Source organism: Molossus molossus, unplaced genomic scaffold (assembly GCF_014108415.1).
Source record: "Molossus molossus isolate mMolMol1 unplaced genomic scaffold, mMolMol1.p scaffold_m16_p_1, whole genome shotgun sequence".
Lineage (NCBI taxonomy): Eukaryota > Metazoa > Chordata > Mammalia > Chiroptera > Molossidae > Molossus > Molossus molossus.
The window spans coordinates 29,508,466-29,534,364 of NW_023425344.1; the positions used below are offsets into that span (position 1 = coordinate 29,508,466).

At 43.2% G+C, this 25,899-nt stretch overlaps 1 protein-coding gene across 2 annotated transcripts in view; it reads right to left on the reverse strand.

Annotated features, from left to right (window-relative positions):
• The window catches only part of RBM47 (RNA binding motif protein 47), a 158,242-nt gene extending 156,049 nt beyond the window's left edge, over positions 1-2,193 (reverse strand). For both annotated transcript variants that reach the window (XM_036257437.1, XM_036257430.1), the window contains exons 1-2: positions 2,098-2,193; positions 1,789-1,948 (exon numbers count right to left, since the gene is read on the reverse strand). The gene's annotated coding sequence lies outside the window, so the exon portion shown is untranslated. The remainder of the gene's footprint in view (positions 1-1,788; positions 1,949-2,097) is intronic.
• Between the last annotated feature and the right edge of the window lie 23,706 nt (positions 2,194-25,899).

The following is a 25,899-nucleotide window of genomic DNA, read 5'->3' on the forward strand; positions in this document are numbered from 1 at the left end:
AGCCACATCCCCAGTGCCTTGGAACAGTACTCAAGAGTGCATAAACTTTTACCTAATTAAAAAAAAATCAATTATTTGAAAAATTCCATTTCCTTTATTGTAACTGGTTTCTTAACTATTCAGTGGCTAGTGATTGGTCAGCTGTCATAGTTCATCAGTCCTACACTTTTATGCAGACTGTATTTTTTAACTTTAAACAACTAAGTGTTCCTTTGGAAATACATTACTACAAGACATTCTCCTCCCACCGTCCTTAACATTTAAATGAGGTGGCTATCCTGTTTCCTCAATCTCACCTTAATAATCTGAGTCTAAAAAGTCACCTGTGCCTCCGGATGGCCCCATCATGTGTTTTTAAGGGTGACAAAAATCTGTTTCTTGTATGGAAAAGGTTTCATCACCACAGGAAACATGATGTGGATGACTGAATATGATTTTCTGCTTTTCCAAAAGCTGACGCTTTTAAAATCTTTTTATAACCCGTTTCTTTCCCACTAGATATACCAGAGTCAAAAGGAAGGTGGGCTTTCCACCAAAGACTGAAGAGGGCATTTAAAAAAAAAAAAAAAAAAAAAGGAAGGTGGCAGATATAAGGGCTAAAGAGAAGAAAAAAAGAAAAACATTTTTTTCCAAAATAGGGTCCAAATGTAAGATGAAGGGACAGTCGTTGGAAGGATGACCAAAAACCACCTTACCTTTGTTATGTATTTGGAGTCGCCCACTTCAGAAATTAACACCATTCATTCACAGCCCGGTAGCAATTTACACGGCTAACAAGTAACCTACCACATCTTCTCGGCCTCCCTCTTTTTAATGTAAAACCAAAATAAGGAGTGTCCAGCTACTCCCCACCGCGCCGCTTAAAGCAACAGGTCGTTTTAGGCTTAACTCCCGGGCCCTGGGAATTGCAGTTTGTCAGAACTGTTTAACCTTGGAAACCTGCAGGGAGACACGCTCCACGAGGACAAACCCCCGAGCCCGGCTTCTCACTGTCCCGAGATGCACATTCCAAAGTGGGGAGCAGGAGCGAGAACCGGGACGCAGCTCTGCGGGGCTGCGCTGCCGGCGGGAGCGAGCCCTTGCACGCGCGGCGACCTCGCTGGCAGAGCGGCGCGGGGTCCGCACCCCGGGAGACGGGCGGCCGGGAGCCCCGCTGCCTCCGGCGCTGCGCACGGGGAGCGCTCGGCGCCTGCTCTCCGGGCTCTTCCCGGTTCCCTCCTCGCTCCTCCCGCCGCCTCCCCCGCCCAGGCCGTTCGCCTCACAGTAGCAAGGTTGTCTCTCGTTTACTCCCTTCCCTTAAACTCACCAAACCAGATTTTTACTCTCAACACCGGCAACTTCCCGTAAATCTGCCCTGAAATTTTATCCTGCTCGCTGAGCCTCCACTGGCTGAAGGCCAGTGCCACATTCCTGTTGTTCTAGGAGCCGAGATACCTCTGCTGAAGGTTAAAAAATACATCTGCCTGATGGGAGCTGTGGGGACCTCCCCGGACAGGCTCCTCTCCCCGCTCAAAGAGTCACTTCCATTTCAGACAACCAGACGTGCCCCCAGAAGTGACACCTGCTCCACCTGAGGACACATGTCCGAAACAGACTTCCGGCCCCCTTCGGGCGGCTCAGAGAAACCAAGCAGAACCATGTTTGAGGAATAAGGAACCTGCCGCGGAATCGCGAGCCGAGCAGCACCCCACCCCCGTCCTGGCCCCTGGGAAAGACGGCAACCAGGTAGGCTCAGAGCGAGCAGCGCGGCGGAGCCGACGGAAGGGGGACCTCCCGGAGTGGCCTTACCTGAAGCCCAGCACCGCTCGGACCAGCGCAGGAAGGAACGTCACGCGGACGGAGGCCTGACCTTTGCCGGGGGCCTTCGCAGCAGGGCCTGGGGCCTGGGTGAAGCTGGTTCAGAAGTGGCTTAATTGAATGCGCTGTGCCCTAAAGTTACAGCTGGTTTCTAGAAAGGGAACAAAAAAACACTGAATTTTTTAAAAGGAGCCAAGCCCTCCCTTAAGCTTTCCTGATCTCTGGGGAGTTGGTTCTAATTCCCACCCCCATCCTCATCCCCAAGAAGCCCGCAATCTGTGCCCCACCCCTTCGCATTACCTGTTTACACAAGAGTTAAGGAGCCTCACGCATTTCAATGGAGCGCTGAGCTTGTTTGCAGGCGCGTAATCGGCCAACAGGAATCGAATTCTGTGACTAAACAAACTAGAAGAGGAAGCAGGCACCACCAGGAACCTAAAACGGAGTTGTGATTTCGGGTTGCAATGTCATTCAACTGAGAAAAAAAAAAAAAGAAAGAAAAAGAAAACGTACTGTTTCTCTTTGGGCTACTTTAGTGAAGAACTAGTCCAAAATGTTTTTTGATGGTTAAATGAGTTAATACATACAAAGAGCTTGGAACAAGTGCTTGGCACATAGCATTAGCTACTATTATTAATATTCTTATCATTTGTACTATGGCTTTTTTTCTGAAGAGGAGACGGTGTGATCAGAGCTAGAAGTGGGCTCTAGATTCACCAGTAGTAGCAAGGCCATGAGCAATTTTTTAAAAACATCTCCCACCCTCAGTTTCTGGAAGATTCCAATGATGAGATTTTTTTTTTTTTTTTTTTTGTTAACAGTTTACATTGGGAAGAAAGTACATGTAAAGGAGCATCTGGCTGATTTCTGTTAAAAGTTGCAAGATTGACAAGATATGTGGAGGTAAATTGGCCTGTGCATTCCATGAAGCTCACCAATAAGGGGAAACTGCACCCAGAAGCGAACCCTGGATGGATGTATGCCTCATTCTCACTTGGATTTAGGCATTTGATCTGCTGTCTGACCCTGGGAGAGAGCTCCTTATCTTATTCAGTTAGAAGCTGATGCTAGACAAATAATGGTCATTGCCATTTGAAAAAGTGTTAAATAGGGGGAAATAATTTTTAAACGTCTCATGAATATTAAAAAGTGATTATTGAAGACTAAAATGTGATCAGTGCCCGACAGAACACCCTCTTCTCTCCACTTAGCTTCACTTTTAAAGAAGTAATCCCTTTACATCAATGAGGCCCTTTGTGCTTTACCAATCAGGTTCACTTACCTCATCTGATCTGATCTTACAAATCATTTCTAAGAGCTACTGTATACCCTTTTTGCAGATTAGGACACTGAGGTCAATTAGTTCAAGGTTTAATTTCATGGTGGCGTGGAGACTAGGTCCTGGTTCTAGTCAAATCTAAAAACAGCATTTGCCACCTTTAGGAAAAATGGTTCCTTAAAACTAGCAAAGAATTCTGAAGCATTTTCAGTCCCTTTGATTTTTATCTTCCCAATGGCAAGATTTAACTCAGATCCATTAAACATTTTCCGTGTTTTAGATTCATTCCTTGTCAACACAGGCCAGAATGAACTATCAACAACAGGAAGTCTGAATACGCCCAGGTTCTCTCGTTATATCTAGCGGTTGACACTACCAGGCAGGAACAAGGTTCTCCACACTAAAAAACTCCAGTTCCACACTAGCCACTCTTCTCTTTCCCAGAAATATCTGGATCGTGGCCTTAAAAGTCTCTCACTGTCACGGACCCTCTGAGTTAAAAGATTCAAGAGGGGACGTTCTCAGACTCACAGATTTTTCCACCTCAGAACAGGTTTTTCCATAGGAAGCACTGGGCCAAAGCCTGGGGAATTATGAGCAGAAATCATAAAATGAGTTTGAAAGTGTGAAGGTAACTGACTCCGGGTGAACTGGAGCTGGAGTCAGGGAAGAGGGCCCTTGCGGCACAGGTCCCCGGAAGCAGATGCTTAGGGCGGTTCTGAGCTGGTTACTTTCAATGTTGTCTGGAATGTCTGCTCCTTCTTTCCCAGTTTTGCCCACTGCCACCTATTAAATGGGTATAGTTTTTGTTCCTAACTATTTCTCACTGCCCTCCCCAGAAATATGGCAAAAATAAAACAGATTTTTTTTTAAGTGGAAGGCTACAGCAAACAAAAATGCGAGCTTTTATAATTTCTTCTTTGTGGCAGAGCCTTGGTGCCTAGAAAAAACAACAACAACAACAATAATAATAATAATAAAATTCTCAGGCAAACTCTACGCTCCTGGGGCATTTTAGATGTGCAAACCCCTTCCTTTTGCGTCGTGCTCCCTTCTTTCCTTTTTGTCTGTGAGGCAATGTGCTAGCGTGAAAGCAAACATCATGGAGATGGGTTTCCTACAAATCTTAATTTTATCCCTTGGCTATGTGACACTGGACAAATTGCTTAAGTGCTCCGAGCTTCAGTTTTTTCATTATAAAATAATAACACCCACTTCTCTGTATTTCTATATGAGTTAAATGAGAGGTGCAATCTTAGCACAATTCCTGGCACATAGAAAGTATTCAAATAATGGTATTTCCTTTGGTACCTGGTGGTGGGGGGCTACTTTCACAGCTCACAAAGAATTCTTTCCGGTATTTAAATCTTAGATCAAGTAGCATTATTCAAAGATACCCTCAGTCACTAAGGCAAACCTCAGACCCTTGTAAAGAACCAAAGTATAAAAAACACCCATGTACATGGCATTTCTAATGAGATATTATCATCTTTGATCATCACAACTGTGAGCTGAGGTACGTATGAGTAAAGCACAAATCATTTTTATTGTCCCCTTGCTCAGATTAGGAAACCGAGGGTCTTAAGAGTTGTTCCAAGTTGCTAATAAGTAGCAGAGCCAGGTGTTGTCGTTTTTGGTTTGGGGTTTTGTTTTGTTTTTTAAACATGTTTTTATTGCTTTTAGAGAGAGAGGACGGGAGAAAGGGGAGAGAGAGAAACACTGATGTGAGAGTGAAACATCTATCCACTGCCTCCTGCACACCCCCAACTGAGGATCAAGCCTACAACCAGGGCATGTGCCCTGACCAGGAACCAAATCATTGTGCACAGGCATCTATGCTCAACCAACTTAGCCACACAGGCCAGGGCCAGAGCCAGATTTTTTTTTTTTACTGCTTTTTACTATTCCCTACTACTAGAACTGAGATTACCTTATTCCTATACCCACTTAGGGAGCAGAATCAAGGAGTTCCAAAAGATTGTTTCAGTTCATGGTTGTGGGGAGACGGCCAGGAGATTCTGGCCAGAGTACCTGGACACTTCTCATTTTGGAGGCATAGAGAGCCAAAAAAGAAATTCATCAAAGATCTGTGCCCTGTGAAAGTCAGGTGTACTGACCCTATGGCGTATGCTTCCAATTCTGTGATTAACATAAGGGCAGTAAGGTAAAGAGCCTGGGCTTGTTGTCAGCAAGCTTGAATATATCTTGGCAATTGTGGGGTCATGGGCAAGTTACATACTCTTGCTAAGCCTTAGTTTGCTGCCAATGGCAATACTTAACTGTAGGGTCATCATGATGATTAAATAAGCGCTACACATAAAGCACAATGCTCAATACGCTCTAAGTTTTCAATACATGTTAGTTATTTTTCTAACCACAGAACATGTACTAAAATGATACATGTGAGGCCTAAATGAGGAATGTAATAAATAAATGCAAAGAGCTAAGAACAGTCCTGACACATAGTAATTGCTGTTTGCTATGAATTATTGTTGTTGTTATTTCTCTGTAAAACAATTTTTTGTGACTGTGGTGAGGTCAGGGTAAACAATTGACTTTTTAGGGGATAGGAACTTCTGTTATTTATTTCTTATGAAAGCTGACATGTTAGGTAAGGTACCATCTTACAGTGTGACAAAGGTTAATAATATCTTCTCAGTGGTTTTATTTTCCACCTGTTTCCCTCATTTCCCCTAATTTTACCTAAAACAGAAAAGTTATTGCTGGATGGGATAAAATCACTGACCTGAACCCAAACTTTCTATCAAGACTGCTGATATTTTTTTCCCAACAAAAATCATTCAGGAAATAAACCTTAGTTTAATCTAGAACATGTACTTGACCCAGAGAGACCTTTCAACACCATAGTTTCCACCTCTCTTCCCCTCCTATGGTGGCCACTAACTACCCATAAGAAGACATTTTTTTTTTTTATCTTTTTCTTTTTCTTTTTGAACTTGTAAGAGTTTATCTGAACCTAACTGATGACATGCAAAAAAACCTAAAAATATTTTACTTTGAAAATTTTATATTAAATCCCCCCTGGATCCAATGTGTGCAAATTTAAGACAAATTGTTCCTAGGCATTCTTTCATCCAAGGGATTTGGCCCAACGACTAACCCTAGAAGGCAGTCAGCCCGCAGGTCAAGGGTGAGGGAGGGCCTTTCAGAGCAGTTAGTCGGCGCCTGGGTTTGTGGTTTCCATGCCACCCCCAGGAGGGCCCCTAACTGAATTTTAAAAATGTACTGAGTTTACAGAAAAGGGAATTAAGTATAGCAGGGGTTCGCGGCAAACATTAATCTTGGAAGGCAAATCCTTGATTTTGAGAAAGGCCTTCAATACAAGGAGTCCCTTGACCTTCGCTCTCCCTCACAAACAGCGCTGCCAAAGCCCGCCTGCCTGGGCCGAGGCTCCCGCCCCCCCTGCCCGCTGGGATGCATGGAGCACTAATGTAAATTATAGGCCCTTCAAGGCCCACTGGAGACCAAGAAATGGCTTTGTTATGGCAACAAATGCTGTTAATTCCTTTAGATCCCTTTAGGTCCCCTTCTCCACCAGAGAAGATCTCCAGAATTCTTTTTATTTTATAATGGAAAACAGCCACACATAAGAAGCTCAATCATTCAGCAATAACTTATCAGAAGAGATTGTCAACATAAAATTACCAGCATTGATTTAGTGCTTACCAGAGCATTTGCCAGACATTGTGGAAGCACTTTGCATGTATTTTGATTCTCACTAGAACCCCACAAGACTGAGGGTGCTGTTGTGCCATTTTGTAGACGAAGAGACCAAAAGCACAGTGCAGGTCAGCGACACTGCTAAAGTCCCACAACTAGAAAGTGGCAGAGCCGAGGTTTAATCCGGGCAGTCTGGCCCCAGAGCATGTCATCCTAACCACAAGACTCTATTGCCTCACAAAAGATTCTATATATGCCTCTGATTATATTATATGTGGGTGTGTGTGTTCTAATACCAGTAGTGCCAGCATAAACGGTGCCTGGCACATAGTAGGCACTCAACAAATGTTTGTTGAATGAATGAGTGAATGTGGATATACATTTAAATGTTATGGTACCAATATTTAGAAGTATGTGTCAACGAAGGTAGAGTTTAGCTCATCTAGGATCTGAGGTTTAGGGTCACATTAGAGAATGAATATAAGTGTGTTCTCAAAAATATGGTTAAGATTTTAATTTGACATACGCTACAGGAAATGAGTATTTTATAAGACGGAATTAACTGCAGGTGCGGTCAAATATACTGACCATAAAAGCCACATAAAAGTAATGTGAACAGCCCTGGCCTGTTTTGCTCAGCGGTTAGAGCATCGGCCTGTGGACCGGAGAGTCCCGGGTTCGGTTCCCGCTAAGGGCACATACCTCCATTACAGTTTGTTCCTGGCCCTGGTTGGGGTTGTGTGGGTGGCAACCACTCGATGTGTCCCTCCCTCTCACATTGATATTTCTCTCTCTCTCTCTCTCTCTCTCTCTCTCTCTCTCTCTCTCTCTCTCTTCCTCCCTTTCTCCCTCCTACTCTATCTGAAGATAAATGCAAAAATGTCCTCAGGTGAGGATTACAAAAAATAAAAATAATGTGAATAATCTTAACTTTGCTTCTATTATTTCTCTGCTTGTAATACCCTGTGTTCTACATCCATCCATTACCAGTTATAAACACAGTAGTTAGGAACACAGTGTGGCTTAGGAGTTGAGTATCGACCCGTGCACCAGAAGGTCCCTGGTTTGATTCCCGGTCAAGGCACATGCCTGGGTTGCAGGCTCAATCCCCAGCATGTAGGAGGAGGTTAATCAATGTTTTCTTCATCATTGAAGTTTCTATCTCTCCCTCTACCTTCCTCTCTCTGAAATCAACGAAAACATATTTTTTAAAAGTTTAAAAAAAAAAAAAGAACACAGTCTGGCCCTGGCCAGTGTTGCTCAGTTGGTTGGGTGGCATCCTGTGCACCAAAAGGTCCAAACCAGGGCACATGCTCGGGTTACGGGCTCTATCCCCAGTAGGGGGTGTGCAGGAGGCAGTTGATCAATGTTTCACTCTCACATTGATGTCTCTCTCTCTCTCTCTCTCTCTCCCGCCCCCCTCTTCCTGTCTCTATAAAAATCAAGTTAAAAACAAACAAAAAAAGAACACAGTTTGCCCTTTCACCCAAACTTCTGACAGTTTGAGTTTCTTCCAACATAATTTAAAACTTTTAATTAAGAAAGAATACAGTCTGGAGCCAGATACCTGAGTTCGAATCCTGTCTCTGCCACATACTGTGTGACTATAGGCAAAAAACTTGACCATCCAAGGTCTTTAGAATCTTAGAATTCTCATCAGTACCCACCTTACTGGGAGTGTTAGGAAGAGTTCATGTGTTACTTATAAATGGGATCTGATAATAGCACCAACCTGTTATAAGCCCATGTAAGTAATTACTGTTATAATTATTCATTCTACCACCCATCCATTATTTTATCCAACAAATATTTATCAAGGATCTACTATGTGTGAGGTTCTGTGCATCATGCCGAATATAGACAAATAAATGAGATATGGTCCCTGTCTCCAGGAAACTCATATTCTATGGCAATAGGTAAGCAATCAGCCTATGACCTTGCAGTGTATAAGCCCAGAAAGTTAGTGGTAGTCTAAGATCGACTTAAGGGGTCAATCTAGGGTAGATGACATCAGAACTGAGAGGTCTGAAGGTTGTGTAGGTGTTAGGCATACAAAGTAGATGAGAAGTATATTTCAGGAAGAGGAAAGTCACCAAGAAACAAGAGAAACGGTGGATCCGGGGGTGTGAGGGCAAGGACGTCCCTGTGGCTAGACGGTTGGATGGCAGTGGCATGGCTGAAATGGACAGTCAGGGCCAATTCATGAGGAGAATTATCTGTTATGCCAGGGAGTTCAGAGGAATTTTAAATAGGGAGTCCTGAGATCAGGCTGGCATATCAACCAGAGTCTAAGTTAGTGGCAAGGTGGATGCCGAGGAGAGGATTCAGGATATATACAAGTGGTAGGAGTCGTGGTGTTTGGTGACCTATCAGAGAATTTGGAGTAGAAACGATCATTCCATAAACACTTACTGAACACTTACTATGTGCCAAGCACTGTTCCAGATCTTGGGAAAACAAGCACAAATCCCATCCTGATGGAGCTTACATTCTAGTTGGGGAGGCAGGGGAACGTCTGACCGACAGTGACAAGATGCGGAGATGGTGGGTGGCGGTGAAGGCTCATCACCGGCGTGATGGAGGTCTTGGGGTGCGGTGAAGTGGCAGGATTTGCAGCTGGTAAGGTGGGTTTGGGCCAGTTAGGTAAGAGACTAGAAAGCAGATTGGTCCTTATTGTTATGAGTGATCAGATTTGGGAAGAACGTGACATGGTCACAGGTGTGTTAGAAAGAAATCTCAAGCTCAGCATAGAGATAGATTGAAGAGAGGAGAACTTGGGGGCAGAGAGACTAGTTGTGAGGAAATTGCAATGGTTCAGGTGAGAGATGACAAGGTCCACAGGGCAGTGACTGTTCCAAGAAATGCTGAATGTGGTGGCCACTGTGGATTACCTCGCTCCACTCTCCTTTCACGGTACCTACCGGTCCTGACAGGCTAGTACCAGCACAGTCTACCAGCATCTTTCTTTCAGGGCCGAGCTGACTAGTCTTTTTCACATCCCAACCTCAACCTATTACTCTGGCAACAACAATCAGTCCCTGGTCCAGTGACCCATATGACTCCTGCACTCAAAAATATTTGGTTCCACTGTGGTTATGACGACAACTACATTTCCTAGACTCCTTTGCAGTTCAGGTTCCAAATGTAATGTGCGTTCTGACAAGCATATCCATTTGCACAAGATTTGGAAAGTGAAAGTGAGGAAGAGGCCAGATTTCTGGTTGTTTCTGCTGTTTCATCCAGCAAGCACGGTCATAAACACACGGAGGTTCCTGTGGCAGCACCCCAGGGTGCCGCTCTAGCTTTATGGGTAGAGCATGGAGCACAAAACACCGTTTTTTGGTTTTTGCTAGATCAAGCAGACATAGCATGGCTCTGTTCAAATGTGGTTGTGGGAGCTTTCTGACCTCAGATTGCATAGAAAGTGTGTGTCATGAAATTCAGTAGTTCCAGAGATGCTTTTCTGCTTCTCTACTTTCCTGATTGTGGCTGGCAATGTCACTACAGAAGTCATACCTCAAGGTCTAGCCAAGTGCCTGCTCTTCCAACAACTATGTAGGCACCTAGCTGCATATATTAAATTCCTTTTTGGTTAAAACAGCAAGAGTGATTTCTATTTGCTGCGATTGAACCCTACCTGATATGTCGAATAGATAGAACTGAGAGAATTTGATGCCCATTGAATGTGGGAAGGAAGAGGGGAGTGGGTAGCAGTGAGGAAAAGGGAAGAGGCAACTATTCCAAGGGTTCTAGCTTCATGTGGCCATCAGTCAAAACAGGGATTCACAGGGAGGGTTGGAGTTTGCAGGTAGGAGAGTGGGGCATCTCATGAGTTGGTTGGACAGGTTTTCCACAGCATCCAGAGTTGAAATTAGGTCATTACTGACTAATAAGGGAGTAGAAGGATATTCGGTTCCAGAAACTAAGTGGCATTTTTACTGAAATGCATTACTCACCCACACCTTCAAGTTCAATTCTTGCATGAAGAATCATATAGAATAGCAATGGTGGAGTTAGTGAAATTGATACACCCTTACCTGTCTGCCCCTAAGGACATTTTCTCCCCCATGTCTTACTGTTCAGAAAGTTAGCTAATAGCTCCTTCCTTAACTTGGGGAAGACTAGTGCATTTTTCTTTTCAGAATGGTAAGTACCAGTATAGTCTACCAGCATCTTTCTTTCAGGGCCGAGCTGACTAGTATTTTTTGTTTGTTTGTTTATCCTCACCCAAGGACATTTTTTTCCATTTTTGTTCAGATAGATGGGAGGGAGGGAGGGAGACAGAGAGACAGAGAGAGAGAGAGAGAGACATCGACGTGAAAAGGACACATCGAGTGGCTGCCACCTGCACGACCAACCAGGGCCGGGGACAAACTGCAACCAAGGTACACGCCCTTAGCGGGAACCGAACCCAGGTCTCTCTGGACAGCAGGCCGACGCTCTAACCACTGAGAAAAACCGGCCACGGCTGACTAGTATTTTTCACATCCCAATGTCAACCTATTACTCTGGCAACAACAACCAGTTCATGGTCCAGTGACCCATATGACTCCTGCACTCAAAAATATTGGGTTCCACTGTGGTTATGACAACAAACCTGAACAAGTAGTGTGGCTTTCTTTTTCTTTATTCTTCCTTTTTTTTTTTAAGCAGTTGATTCCATTTATTGTCAGCATGGTGAACATGTTGTAGGCAGTAGAAAGGGAAACAGACCTCATTAGCAACTTTGAACTCTGTGGACGAGTAACAGCCTGACACTGCAACCTCGAGATGGGAACATGTTTTCTGTTTCTACAGTAACATTCCGGGACCTATGCAATTGTCATGAAGTATGTGCCTAAGTGAATACATTCCTTAATGGACCTGAGGATTGGATGCAGGAGATAGAAGTAGAAGATTTTGCAATCTGTTATAAATATGAGCACCCATATTTTCACAAGCAAAAACAGGCCTTTGGTAAGACTTCAAGGTGCATTTGAACGTGCCTTTCTTGTATTGTTGGTGATATTTAGTCATAGTTCATTAAATGTAAATATATTTGCTCAACTGTATTACGATCCACCTCTCGGGACTGCAGAAATTGTCTTGTTGAGTGTTGTCCCAGCTCCAAGCGGAGGTCCACGTGGTAGGCCCTCAAGGAATGCTTGAAGGGAGTTTCTAAACTGGGATCAAGAGACAATGTTTCAGTACTGGCTCTGCTTCAGTTTCCTCAGCTATGAAGTGAGTTTCCAGGTCATAAATTCTTTTTACTTCTTTGAAGGGCTTCTTAGTCATAAATTTTTTTTGATGGTGGGATCCTATTAACTCTCCTTTACCTTGAGGTCTGGGTCCGAATGACTGGGTGTGGAGCTCCATTCCAGAAATTATTCTGGCTACTGGACTGTTTCTGTTTGCCATTTGTTTACCATCAGAACATTTCCCCTTTCCATGGGGATTTTCTGAAAAGGTCACATAGCCACTTCAGAAAACTGTCCTCTTGTTGAATGACAATGGTAGCCTGTGGTTGGCAACTGGAAGCGATTGCTGTCTGACCTAAGCAGAAAGAGGGGGCTAAGCTACTTAGCTGCCAAGGACAGCGGGAAAGTCCAGCCTCCCGTGACGACACTGGGACTGTGGCTAAATATCTTCCATAGAAGTGATGACTAGGCAAAGTTCCACCAAGGCCTTGCTAGGCCAGCACAGGAGACGGAAGCATCTTCTGTAACCAGTTCTGGGCTTATAAGGAAGGAGTTTCAAAATAGTGTGGACATCCCATCAGCACCACCTTTTTAGTTCACTTCCAAAACACATACATGAGATCATCCAGTGTCTTTAGGAATCAAGGACAATCCTGCTATAAGCACACTGAATAGCTCTGGATAGAGTTATGATTATGAACCAACCTAGTCATTCATCAATCAAATACTTTCTGAGTCCCTGCCATGTGCTAGACTCCGCAGTAGGTGTTAGGCTCAGGATGGTACATGAAGTCATAATCTATAGACTGAGGTCTGGTAGTGTAAGCATTGACATGCAGAACTAATTATTATAAGAGCAACAGGGCCCTGCTCTGCCTGGGAACAGAGAAGAGGAAACAATTTATTCCCGTCCCAGGACTGCTGTCAATTCGTCTATCCTGTGTGCTGGCAGGGCCAATGTCTGTGTGTCGCTCTGCCTTCCCATCTCACACCTGTCCTACTTGCGGGAACTTGTCTCTCTGTGTCTGGGCCAACCACTCTGCTGCCCAGATCCCTCAGTGACTTCCATCCCTTAGCGAACATAGAACCAACCCCGCCTTTAGCAAGGCACATAATTTGACTCCCACTTTCCGCGCAGTTTTATCTCTCGCCACTTCATTGAACTCATCGAACAGTCCACACTCCATGATGCTCTTTTCATGCCGCAGTGCCTTTGGTCCCTGTAGCAGATGCTAGGGGATTTGCCACATCAGGCCACATTTACCCGTCCACTCTAAAAGTTGCTGCAAACAGTTGTCTCTCTCTCTCTTTCTGAGGCTTTTTTTTTTTTTTGTACAAGAGCCTGGACAGTGTGGCTCAGTGGATTGAGCGTCGTCCCATGGACTGAGAGGTCCTGGTTTGATTCCCAGTCAGGGCACGTGCCTGGGTTTCAGGCTGGATCCCAGTAGGGGGCATGCAGGAGGCAGCTAATTGATGTTTCTCTCTCACATTGATGTTTCTATGTCTCTCTCTAAAAAATCAGTAAATATTAAAATCTGAGGAAGAACTAGGAAGGGCAAACCAGACGTGTCCCTGGAAGCAACTCCCCTCATGCAGCTTCTTTCCCCTTCGGTTGGGATGTGTCTGAGACATGCTCGATGCTACGTGGCTCCCAGAGCTGTGCCAGGGGATTGAGCTCCCAACTGATTCCCAGGCAGAGCAGGGCCACATGGCAAACACCTGATAACTATCCTTCTTCCATTCCCTGTTGCATTCTCCACTCCTCTACTGTTGTTTCCTGGGATCTTCTCCCACATTAACTAGTGTATTGAAGTTCTTTTTTTTATATCCTCACCCGAGGACATTTTTTGTTCAGATAGAGTCAGAGAGAGAGAGAGGAAGAGAGAAAGAGAGAGGAACATCGACGTGAAAGGGACACATCGAATGGCTGCCACCCACACGACCCAACCAGGGCCGGGGACAAACTGCAACCGAGGTCCGTGCCCTTAGCGGGAACCGAACCCGGGTCTCTCTGGATCACAGGCCGATGCTCTAACCGCTGAGCAAAACCGGCCAGGGCAGAGCTCCTTATTCTTAAGGCTCTGCTAACAGCGCCTCCTCTGTGATGCCAATTTCCATCCAGCACACACCACCATCCACAGTGCGAAGGCCTCCTTCCCTAAGAGCCTGGCCGCTCACCAGACCTCTCTTATGTATCTCACCGCACTGTCATTATGTGTGTTTGACTTTGCCCACTAGGAACTGTGCCTGACTCATCTCTGTGAACCCAGACCCCGGCAGGGTACATTGTATAGAGTAGATACCTAATAAATATTTGATGAATGACTATATGACCCCTCTGCTGTGGTTTCCTGGCTATAATCCTTATGAACACAGCAAGCCCTTGGAAGCCATGTTCCTGACCCAGCACTTCTGGTGGAGAGATTCCTATTGTGCCTTGAGAGGAGGTTAGGAAGCCTCTCCTTGCCTCGCCCAGGGACTGATTATGATCCTGCTGCAGGGAAGGGGCCCCTTTCAATGCAGGGCGGGTCTCCAAGCAAACTCGCCCAGGCCATTAGGAATCAATGGAGCAAATTCCAAGGCTGTGAAAAATCAGTGACCAAGGCCTAAGGGCTGGCGTAGGGGCTCCTGAAAACTGCTGTAGATAAGCCTGGGGCAACTCAGAGGTGCCAGTACTCCTTAAGAAAGTTTCTACATTTGTCGTTTTTATGACAGGGTAAAAAGCAGCTCTGTAGTCAACTAAGGACTAAGTGCATAACCCAAAAGGAGATGTAATCCGGGAGAGGAATCCAAAACTGTTGGTGGAGCAGGCAGCTGGTCTTTGGGGAAGGCCGGTTTCAACCGCCTCTCTGTGCTTTGCCTGCAGTGTTGTTTTCATACCTCACGGCCAGGGAAGACCTGACCCTGCTGAAGGACCAGGATTAGCAGGGGTGGAAGGCGCAGGCCGATCCCCTACGACGTTAGACTTCAAACAAACAAACAGAAACACAAATTCCAGAGAAGGAAAGTTGGTCTTCCCTGCTGAGCAGAAATGGAAATGAACGAAACAGTTTGCAGCGTAAGAAATGGGAGCTGACAAAGGGAAATGACCCCGTGTTCTACCATGTTAGTGGAAATAAAGAAAGAAAGACTTGAAGGGGGCAGTAAACGCACTACGTCGGCAAGGAAGGAAGGAAGGCATTTGCATTTTTCAAGGGCTGCTGTATGCCAGGCAGGTAGCACTTATTTATTTCTCATATCAGAGAAATTTGAGGTATTATATTATTGTTATTAAACTTAGAGCTCAATTGCTTTGAGCTATTAGAGCCATTCTACAAATGGAAAAACAAACTCAGGGAGGTTAAATGACTAGCCCAAGGTATCCCAGCTAGTTAGAAATGAAATCTAGGTTTAAATGACAAGAAGAATTTGAAAATAATTCATATCCAGTTCATGAAACAAAATGACCATCACTGTTTGATTTAGGTCATATGCTCAAAGTAGAAGGAATCCTATCCTAATTCATTTTTCCTTCCTCTGCATTTGCAAACTCACAGAGGTGAATTTTGGTTCTTGTGAGGTGGGGGTATGACTCTGGGAGAAAGACAGGGAAAGGACTTTTTAGAAGATCAAGTTTAAAGAGGCCCAATTTTTGGAAAATCTCCAAATTTGGGTTTAGCAGTATGCTTGGCTTAAAGAGAAAGAAGGGAGGAAGGAGGAGAGGGGGAGCCTAGATTTAAATTTTTTATACTTCCTAATATTGGTTGTGACCAGAGGGAGACACTAAAATACCACCCACAAGACTGGCAAGTACTGCCCTACTTTCAATTCAGCCCAAAGCAGGAAGGCTTAGGTATGTCACGAGAAAGCCTCCTGTTACTGCCTTGAGACCAGAACAAAAGCACTGGAGGAAACTCCCATCTTGACTGCATGATTTCCAAAGACGCCTTGCTGGTCTTATGACTGTGATGTCTCAAGTGTCACAGTTGTGTAACTCGTTGATATTTAAGAATGATCCTCGAGCCCATCACATAGGATTAGGAAGACAATGTACATTAGTTTTAGTAAAAGGGTAGAAGAGTGATAACTCTTGTTGAAGAACAAAGAGAAGAAGAAAGAAACCTGGCCTAGAATCCTGGACATGTGGGTTCTAGTTCTGGCTCCTTCACCAGTTCGAACTTGAGGCAATAACTCTACCTCTGCACTTTCCTCTGCTCTCAGGAAGGAACTGTGCTAGACGTCACAGCGGAGAACTCCCAGCCCCAGAGATCTAAGGCAGCAATCTTCAACCATGTCCTGCCAGAATTTTGAAAATATGCAATACCTGACCATGTAGTCAAGGGGCACTGATCTTTTTTCTTTTAGATTATCAAATTAAAAAAAAAAAATGACAACAGCCAGAACAACAATAGCTGTCTGGTGTGAATGAATCAAAATGATACCTCTTCTGCCCTGGCCAGTTTGGCTCAGTGGTTAGAGCGTCGGCCTGCAGTCCAGAAAGACCTGGGTTCGGTTCCCGCTAAGGGCATGTACCTCGGTTGCTATTTGTCCCCGGCCCTGGTTGGGTCGTGCGGGTGGCAACCACTGGATGTGTCCCTTTCATGTCGATGTTTTTCTCTCTCTCTCTCCCTCCCACTCTATCTGAACAAAATATGGAAAAGTGTCCTCGGGTAAGAATAAAAAAAAAAATTATACCTCTTCTTTTTTGTCAAATCAGCCAAAAAGAATATATTTTTTAGTGTGTCACAGAACTTCAGTAATTAGTTATATGTGCTATAAAATGAAAAAGGTTGAAAATTGCTGATCTAAGGGATTGATTGGAGGCTTTCAAAGTGGTAGGTACTTGAATGTCATTTAGAGCTGGTGGGCTACGAATCAGAAACCAATCCAAGGACTATTTTTACTGCTGTTTATTTCAAATTTCCTAATTTGGTTTCGACTAAATGAAAGAGAAAGAGGGAGAAAAACTGTCAAGAGGGAAACAGGAAATAGCAAATAAAAAATTTAAAAATAACAAATATCTTTTTAACATGTTAAATAACAAAACCAGTCATGTTTAGTGTACTAAAAGAGTTCTTTTGGCCCTGGCTGGTTTTGCTCAGCGGTTAGAGCATCGGCCTGCGGTCCAGAGAGACCCGGGTTCAGTTCCCGCTAAGGGCACGTACCTCGGTTGCAGTTTGTCCCCGGCCCTGGTTGGTCATGTGAGTGGCAGCCACTGGATGTCTCCCTTTCATGTCGATGTTTCTCTCTCTCTCTCTCTCTCTCTCTTCCTCTCTCTCCTTCCCACTCTGTCTGAACAAAAAATGGAAAAATGTCCTCGGGTGAGGAGTAAAAAAGAAAAAAGAGTTCTTTTGGGTAGCAATGTCGTACTGTGGAATACAGATGGGGTTTGAGTCCAGAAGACCTAAAACTGAATAATAGTCTTATCACTTATGGTATAAACCACCCCAAATAAATCTCTTCATCTCTTTGAGTTTCAATTTCCTTGTGTAGAAAAAAGAATAATTATAACAACAGTAGTAGTATCTACTACTTACTACTAGCCACAGGCTCTCTGTATTATATCTCTGAATCCACCTACACTGCATGAATTAGGTATTACTATCCCTATTTTATAGATAAGGACATTGAGACTAATCAAATTGAAGAGTAGAGTGAGATTCAAACCCAATTTGGTAAAACTCTAAAGTTTATTCTCTTAACTACCCTCCTATACTTCCCCCAAAGGATCATATAAGTAATATTTTATTTTATTTTTCGTTTTTTGTTTGTTTGTTTGTTTGTTTTTATCCTCACCCTAGGACAATTTTGCATTTATCTTCAGATAGAGCGGGAGGGAGAGTGGGAGGAAGAGAGAGAGAAATATCAACTGGTTGACACTCACATGACCCCAACCAGGGTCAGGGACAAACTGCAACCGAGGTACGTGCCCCTAGCAGAACTGAACCCAGCTCTCTCTGGTCCATGGGCCGATGCTCTAACCACTGAACCAAATCAGCCAGGGCCATATAAGTAATATTTTGTGAATGGTGATATATAATTGTTCCATATAATATTCGTTATCAATACAATAATAGTAATAATGCAGTGGTAACAACAATAATGGTGAATTTTATATATATACAAATATTTTAATTTTCTTTTTCTTTATTGCTTTTAGAGAGAGAGAGAAGGGAAGAGGGAGAGAGATAGAAACATCAATGAGAAAGAACATCAATTGGCCACCTCCTGCATGCCCCCTACTAGGGATCGAGACCACAACCTGGGCATGTGCCCTGACCAGGAATGGAACCTGCGACCTCTTGGTGCATGGTCGACGCTCAACCACTGAGCCACACCAGCCAGGCCATTTTTTTTTTTTAATCCTCACCTGAGGATATTTTTCAATTTATCTTCAGATAGAGTAGGAGGGAAAGAGAAAGAGAAACATCAACATGAGAGAGATACATCCACTGGTTGCCCCCTGCACAACCCCGACCAGGGCAAGGGACAAACTGCAACCGAAGCACATGCCCTTGACCAGAATTCAACCCACAAATCTTCGGTCCTTGGGCTGACGCTCTAACCGCTAAGCCAAACCTGCCGGGGCTAATGGTAAAATTTTAAATGTTCATAATCAAAGTAAGTATCCAAATAGAAATCTATATAATCTTATTTAAATGTCTAATCAAACAGGGACTGGATGACGACTCCATGCTAATCAGCCCCTGGGAGCTTCCCTCATCAGTTGTCAACATTGCATATCTCAGTCTCTAGGCTCAGAAATAGAGTTTGCATGAGCAGAAATGTTGACATCTGAGAAACAGTGCAGAGAAGATACAGAACATAGTGAAACCTCTTTGTTCTATACAGTTTTATCACCGAAAGTGCCATCTGGCCAAGCACACCAGAAAATAACCAGAGATTACCAGCTGGCAAATTTTACCTTTGAAAAAGATCAACCAAAAGACTCAATATTCAGAGCAGTAATTCTGCATTGTAGTCAGAATAAAATAGGTGGTAAAGTGTCCCTATGAGTCATCAAGGCCAACAAAGAATCCCTCTGGCCTTTCAGAAGTAGATCACGTTAACTTGAAATTGAATCTTAGTGCAGGAGAATGGGGCATAGCTCCTTTAAAAGAGGATGTGAGAAACCAGATGACTCAAACAGGTGGCGCGGGGACCTGGGAGTCCAGTCCTACCGAGGTATCAGTGCCTGCCTCAGGAACCCTCCTCTCTACCTACTAATTGCTTAAATTTCTTCAGTTTCCTTAAAAAGTCTTGGCACTTTTCAAACCTGCTAGGTACAGACACAGAATGTTAAACGTGAAAAGGACCTTAGAACTCATCTGGTCGAATGTTCTCATTTCACAGGGCATAAAACAAAGGCCCAGAGAGGTCAAGTCTGAAGGCCCCAAAGCTTGTCAGCAGCACAGGCAAAACGTGAATCTCTACTTTCTAAATATTGTTCTCCTAACAGATGATGTTGCCCCATCTCGTCCTCCACCCTTCAGTGCTTCCACACTGATTTTTATTTTGACACATCTACACCTGCATCTCACTCAGCTATGCACTAAGATCTTTGGGACGATAATAATCACAGAGCTCTATTCACAGGCAGTAGATAGTTCTTCCTATAGGCACAATTCTAAGCATATGAACTCATAGATTCTTACAACAACCCTAGGAAGTATGTACTGTTATTATCTCTATCTTACAGAGACACAGAGAGGTTAAGCGAATTGCCTTAGGTCACACAGCTAGTCAGTGATAGAGCCAGGATTTAAACCGGGGTCAGTTAGCTCTAGTGTTCATGTTCGTATTTCATACAGAGATGTAGAGTAATGATTACTGGTTGCCTCTGGAGAGGAGAAATGTGGGGGCTACAAGGACTAGAATAGGAAGACTTTCTTTTTCCTGTAAATCCTCATAGATTGTTTACATTTTTGCCATATGTCTGTTATTTATTCAATAAACAAATAAAAATGATAACTATTGTGGGTGTCTTTTAAAAACAGTTCTAAAATGGGGAGTGGTGATGGTTGTACATTCTGGATGTACCCAATGCTGCTGAATTGCACATTTAAAAATGGTTAAAATGGGTCCTGGCCTGTGTGGCTCAGTTGGTTGGGCCTTGTCCCACACACTGAAGGGTTGCCAGTTCGATTCCAAGTCAGGGCACATACCTGGGTTTCAACGCTTGATCCCTAGTAGGGGGCATGCAGGAGGCAGCCCATCAATGTCTCTCTCTCTCTCTCCTCTCTTTCTCCCTCCCACCCTCCCTCCCTCTAAAAATCAATAAAAAATCTTTTAAAAAATGGCTAAAATGGTTACATATATTTTACTACCAGAAAAGAAGTTTTAAAAGCCTTTCTGGCCATGACAAAGGATACTGGGGCAGTGTTCTCCAAGACTTCAGGCAGCATGTTTGGGTCTGGAGCCTAAACATCTCACGATAATTCAGTAAATATGTATTGTACACTATTGTACATTAGGCTCTGTGCAAGGTCTGGTGGGGTATGTAAAGATGATAAAGCCATAGTCTTTATTTTCAAAAACTACGGGAAAGGCAGCTTGGGTGAGGAAAACACACCGTCAAGAGGCGGAGCTGCTTTTCTTGAACCATGACGCCCGAGCTACCAAAAGGGCATTTCCATGAGGTTCAAATGAGACACTGTAATGTACCTAGCCCAGCGACTGGCACATAGTAGGAGCTTAATCAATGCCAGCTGTTATTATTGTTATGCGACTCTTCTGAGACTTACTTTCCTCTTTTATAAAATCAGAAGCTTTGGGTTAGATAACCTACAGAAGCTATAACCAGGAATGGGGGTGGTCTTCTTTGTTTTGTCAGTGAGTCCAGTGGGGTAAAGCTCGCTGGTATTCCCACAGAATGAGCAAACAGGCCCCAGAGGAGAACCGGTGAGCTCCATTCCGAAGTGACAGATGTTCTCTGAGCTTCTCTGTGCCGACTCCACACAATGGTCCCTGCCACAGGCTCAAATGGGCTCAGATCACCCGCTGGAACTGCCTCTGGCTCCCACCACGGGTGAGCCCCTTGCCAAACAGCCACTGTTGAAATGAAATGATATGATCTTACCCTTAAATAAACTACATTTAAAATGAAGTAACAAATACTTAAAACTCATCATTTCCTAATTGTTTCATTACATTTTACTAGTGCGGAGTTTTAAGGCTATTTATACCGACTGTACTTGAACGGTGGAGAGTATACCATGGCGGCCATCTCTTCTGAATCCTTGAGTGATGTCACATTCGCACTACAGAAATCAGCAAATATTACAAATCAGCCTTCAACTTCACCCAAACTGACTGTTAAACATTTACTAGCACACTGCTGGCTCAAAGCGGCGTGCACTCGGGGTCCCGGAAGGACGCTCCCACTGCTCTGGGACAGAAGAGTGTGTCATTGTTACCCCGCTGCACGGAAGTCAGGGCCCACGAGGGCCCCGAGGAAACAGGCTACTCGACGCGGCCCTCTTCTCTGTTTCTTTAACCGAAATAAAATAAATAATTCTGAGTGCTCGGCCCCCAGCCAAGGACCTCTCATGTTCGATCCGTCATCCCCTGTTTGCAAGAGCTAATTACAGCGAGGGGTGTGCAAAGCAACAGCTCCCTGTGTTCAGAGTGGAATGATGGCTTAGTCACCCCTGACAGCGTGCAGGCTCGGTACTTCTCCGGCCAGTGAGCACAAATCCCAATACAATGGCATGTGACTTTTTCTTTTACTAAATGAATCAGACTTTGTGAATAGAAATGTAGATCTCCTCCGCCCACTCAGGCCCCACCATGCCAGTTAGCATATTTTCTGTTTTTCTAGTTAAATTGACTCACCAATAGTTCTGGGAGACTGTTGGTTCCCATGTTCAGTACCGAGAACAGCAGAGAGAGATGGAAGTCTTGCTCTGCAAAGTCACTGGTTACATAGCATAAATTTGATTGCTTTCCTGTGGAGAAAATGAAACCCACTCCTAAGAGAGAGCACTGGGCACTGGGTTTGGGCAGAGCACCTTTTCCCTCTCAGTGTCTGGGTTTCAGTGCCCTCGCTGTAGGCCCAGCACACTGCAGGGTGGCTCCCAGCTGAGGGCCAGGCTGCAACTGGACAGCTTAGAGTGTAAAAGGTCCAGGCCTCAAGACCCTAAACACTGACAGATGATGCTGTTCCCCAAACTATAAGTAATTCAAATAGTAATAACACAGTAATAAAATTTCTAATAACTCAAAACCTATGTGCAGAAACGTGTCCTATCTTGAATTAAGCGCATGGATTCTACAGCCAGACTTAGAGCTTGGATTTAAATCCTGTCTTTTCTACTTATCAGTTTTGTGATCTTGGGAAAGTCACTTAATATCTGTGTTTCAGTTTCAAAAGGGATAATTGATACTAATTACCACAATAGGGTTGGCATGCGGGTTAAATATGTTAAAATTTGTAACATGCTTAGAGAAGTGGTGTCTGGTACATATTAAGTGCCATATAAATGGTAGCTATTATTTAAATGCTGACATGCTTTCTAATTTTTTTGGATTGAAAATCTGTGCATAGGTGAATTTGCTGACATGCTTTCTAATTTTTTTGGATTGAAAATCTGTGCATAGGTGAATTGAAACTGAATTACCACTTATTGTACTTCTCTGTACCAGGCGCTGTTGTGAGGACTTCATAAATATAGTCATTAAATGATCATTCTTTGGATGGAAAGAAAAATAAGCCAATGGGGAAAAATAACCTAAAAATTCATGTAGGAGAAGAGTAGTACTGTAAATACAAAATTTCAGAGCTTGATATTTAGGGCACATGTGGCAATATAATAACTCACCCCTTTACTACACAAAGAAGTCCATCTTATCTTCACACATGGTATAATTCATTGTCAGACTTCGGGATATGGTCCTCCCAGCAGACGTCACTGCATTAGGACTTCTCCTAAGGAGCACTGTTTTTTCTGTTTTGTTTGCTACCAACATATTATAGATAATTCAAGTGAAAGTAACACATCCTTTATATTAGGAGCAAATAATGGAAGAATCCCACTATGGTATTTTGAACTATTCTTCTCTGGTGAAGACTAAAGAAGAGAAAGAAAGAAAGAATACATGTTGGATAATAAAAACTAATACTTGGATACTTGCCATTATGCTAGAAACTGTTCTCAGTGCTTTGCAATATGTTAATTAATCATTTGCATAACAATCCTATGATATATTTACTATTATTATCACCTCTATCTTACAGATGAGCAAACACGTACAGAGAGACTGCATGACTTAACCAATATCACACAACTAATAAGTGTAGAGCTGGGATTTGAATCAAGCAATGTGGCTCCCAGATACTGAAGTTCTTGACCACTACAATACGTTGCAGCTCAATAGGTAAAACACCCTTGAGATTCATATATTTTTCTTCCTCTTAAATATACTATGAATCTAATATGTGTATTTTAAATATACTATATAGAAAATGTTTTTTAATATACCACAAATGTAAAGATATTTATTTTCTGCCTCTTACATATACTACAAATCACTATTTCTGGCATTCACTTTTTTAACTTTTTACTCCTTTCAACACCACTACATCTCTATACAGTCTAAACCACACAGATGAGTACCTGGATTGTTCTCTAATTAACTTATGGGTTGTCAGTTCTATGAAATTTCTATGGAGACAAGGATCAAGTCTTAGACATATAGCCTATTCCCCACAGAGTCCTAGGAAATAATTAATCTAAGGACTAATATTTACAGGTCACTTAATTTGTGTTTGGCAATATTCTAAGTGTTTTATACTTATTCTCTCACTCATCCTCAGAACAGCCTTTGTGGCACACACTATCATTATCCCCATTTCACAGATGAGAAAACTGGAGTTAAGTGACTGTCTCTAGTCAACCAGCTAGTACAAGGCAAAGCCAGGATGTCAACCAAAGTCTGTCCAACCCCAAAGCTGCCAGCTCAACCACTAGAATATCCTACACACCTGCTGGTGCTAAATACGTAGTAGATACTTAGTAAATGTTTGTTGAGTGATCCATTGATGGATTCTTCATGTGTCTGTTTATTCTTTTATTTTTAGTGAAAGAGGAAAGATGGAAAATCAGGGGAGAAACAGAAAAGACACTTAGGAGGGGACCAAGGCAGCGACAGCTTTGTTGGCACCATGCAGGCACTATGCTCCTACACACTCTGATGTGACTGGAGACCAGAGGTGGCACTGTCCATCTTGCTTCCTTAACTTCCAACAACTACATATTTTGTTAATCTTGAAGTTTACATTTCATTCATTCATCTATGAAGTGATAGACTATCTGGGGACATATCAATGAACAAGATAGATAAAAATCCCTGCTTTCGTAAAGCTTACGTTTTAACTGGGGGGATGTAAGCAATACATATAATAAATAACTTATATAATAGCTTTAAGGTGGCAAATAAAACAGGATAAGGGAGCCCAGGAGTGTGAGAGGGTGAAGTCAGAATGGGCCTCACCTATAGGGTGGCATATGAGCTAATATTTAAAGATGAGGTTAAAAGAAAAATAATAAGAATAGTAGATCCATATTGCTAGATTATAGAAATTAAGAATGACTCTTTCACAATAAAATTACTACTGAGAAGAGGAAAAGTCACTTGTAGTTCTTCCATTCTTCCCTGGGAGGTCTCAGAGATGACGAAGCATCTATAACTCAGTTCTCATCTCAATTTGTTTAAAAATAAAATTGCTATCCCTGTCTAAGTAGTGGGAGCATACTTTTGAACCTCCAGTCAGTTGTGTTTGTCCATGCACATGCGGTTTGTGAGTTTGTGCATTAAGTGTTTTGTTCTCATGAGCACAGAATTATAATCCACGAATGACAATGAGAATCACCGCAGGACAGCAGAGACTGTCTTTCTGTTCGTGAATCAAATGAAGTACAAAGCTAGTAAATATCTTTTCAAAAACAGTAAACAACAATTAAATATATATATATAAATACACAGCCTGGCCAGTGTGGCTCAGTGGTTGAACGTTGACCCATGCACCAAGAAGTCGCCGGTTCGATTCCCGGTCAGGGCACATGCCCAGGTTGTGGGCCTGATCCCCAGTGGGGGCACGCAGGAGGTGGCCAATCGATGTTCTCTCTCATCGATGTTTCTGTCTCTCTCTTCTTCTCCCTTCCTCTCTCTCTAAAATCAATAAAGAAAAGATGTTAAAAAAATATATATATACATATATATAAATATACAAAGAAGCACTACTTAAATAGTTTCTTAGACAAAGAACATATAAAATTGAGTATGGCCTTGGCTGGTTTGGCTCAGCAGTTAGAGCGTCAGCCTGCGGTCCAGAGAGACCCAGGTTCGGTTCCCGCTAAGGGCACGTACCTCAGCTGCAGTTTGTCCCGGCCCTGGTTGGTCGTGTGGATGGCAACCACTCGATGTGTCTCTTTTCACGTCGATGTTTCTTTCTCTCTCTCTTCCTTTCTCTCTCCCACTCTATCTGAACAAAAAATGGAAAAATGTCCTCGGGTGAGAATAAAAAATAATAATAATAATAGATAAATAAAATTGAGTATGTTTCCCAGTTCATATTCTGATACAGTAATTGCCGACAATTATTGAGCTCCTACCATGTGCAGACATCGTGTGAAGTGTTTTCTGTGTATCATTGCATTTACTGCATTCACTCACTCAACAAAGATTACTGAGCGCTCACTTGTGCCAGGCACCGTCTTAGACTCTGGGGACATTGCAGGGAACAAAACAGACAAAAGCCTTAATGTTATGGGTGTTCAATAGGTCGGCTTTGATAAGTGCTTTGAAGAGAAATCAAACCAGTGGGTGGAGAGTGCCTTCGGGAGGCAGTGTTGCTGATTATTACATAGTGATCTGAGAAGATCTCTCTAATACGTGACAGTTGGTGTTCTGAGAAAAATTATTTCTAGGCAGAGCATACAGCAGAAAGTAAGAACATGTTTAGAATTTGACTCTGTTAAGCTAAGT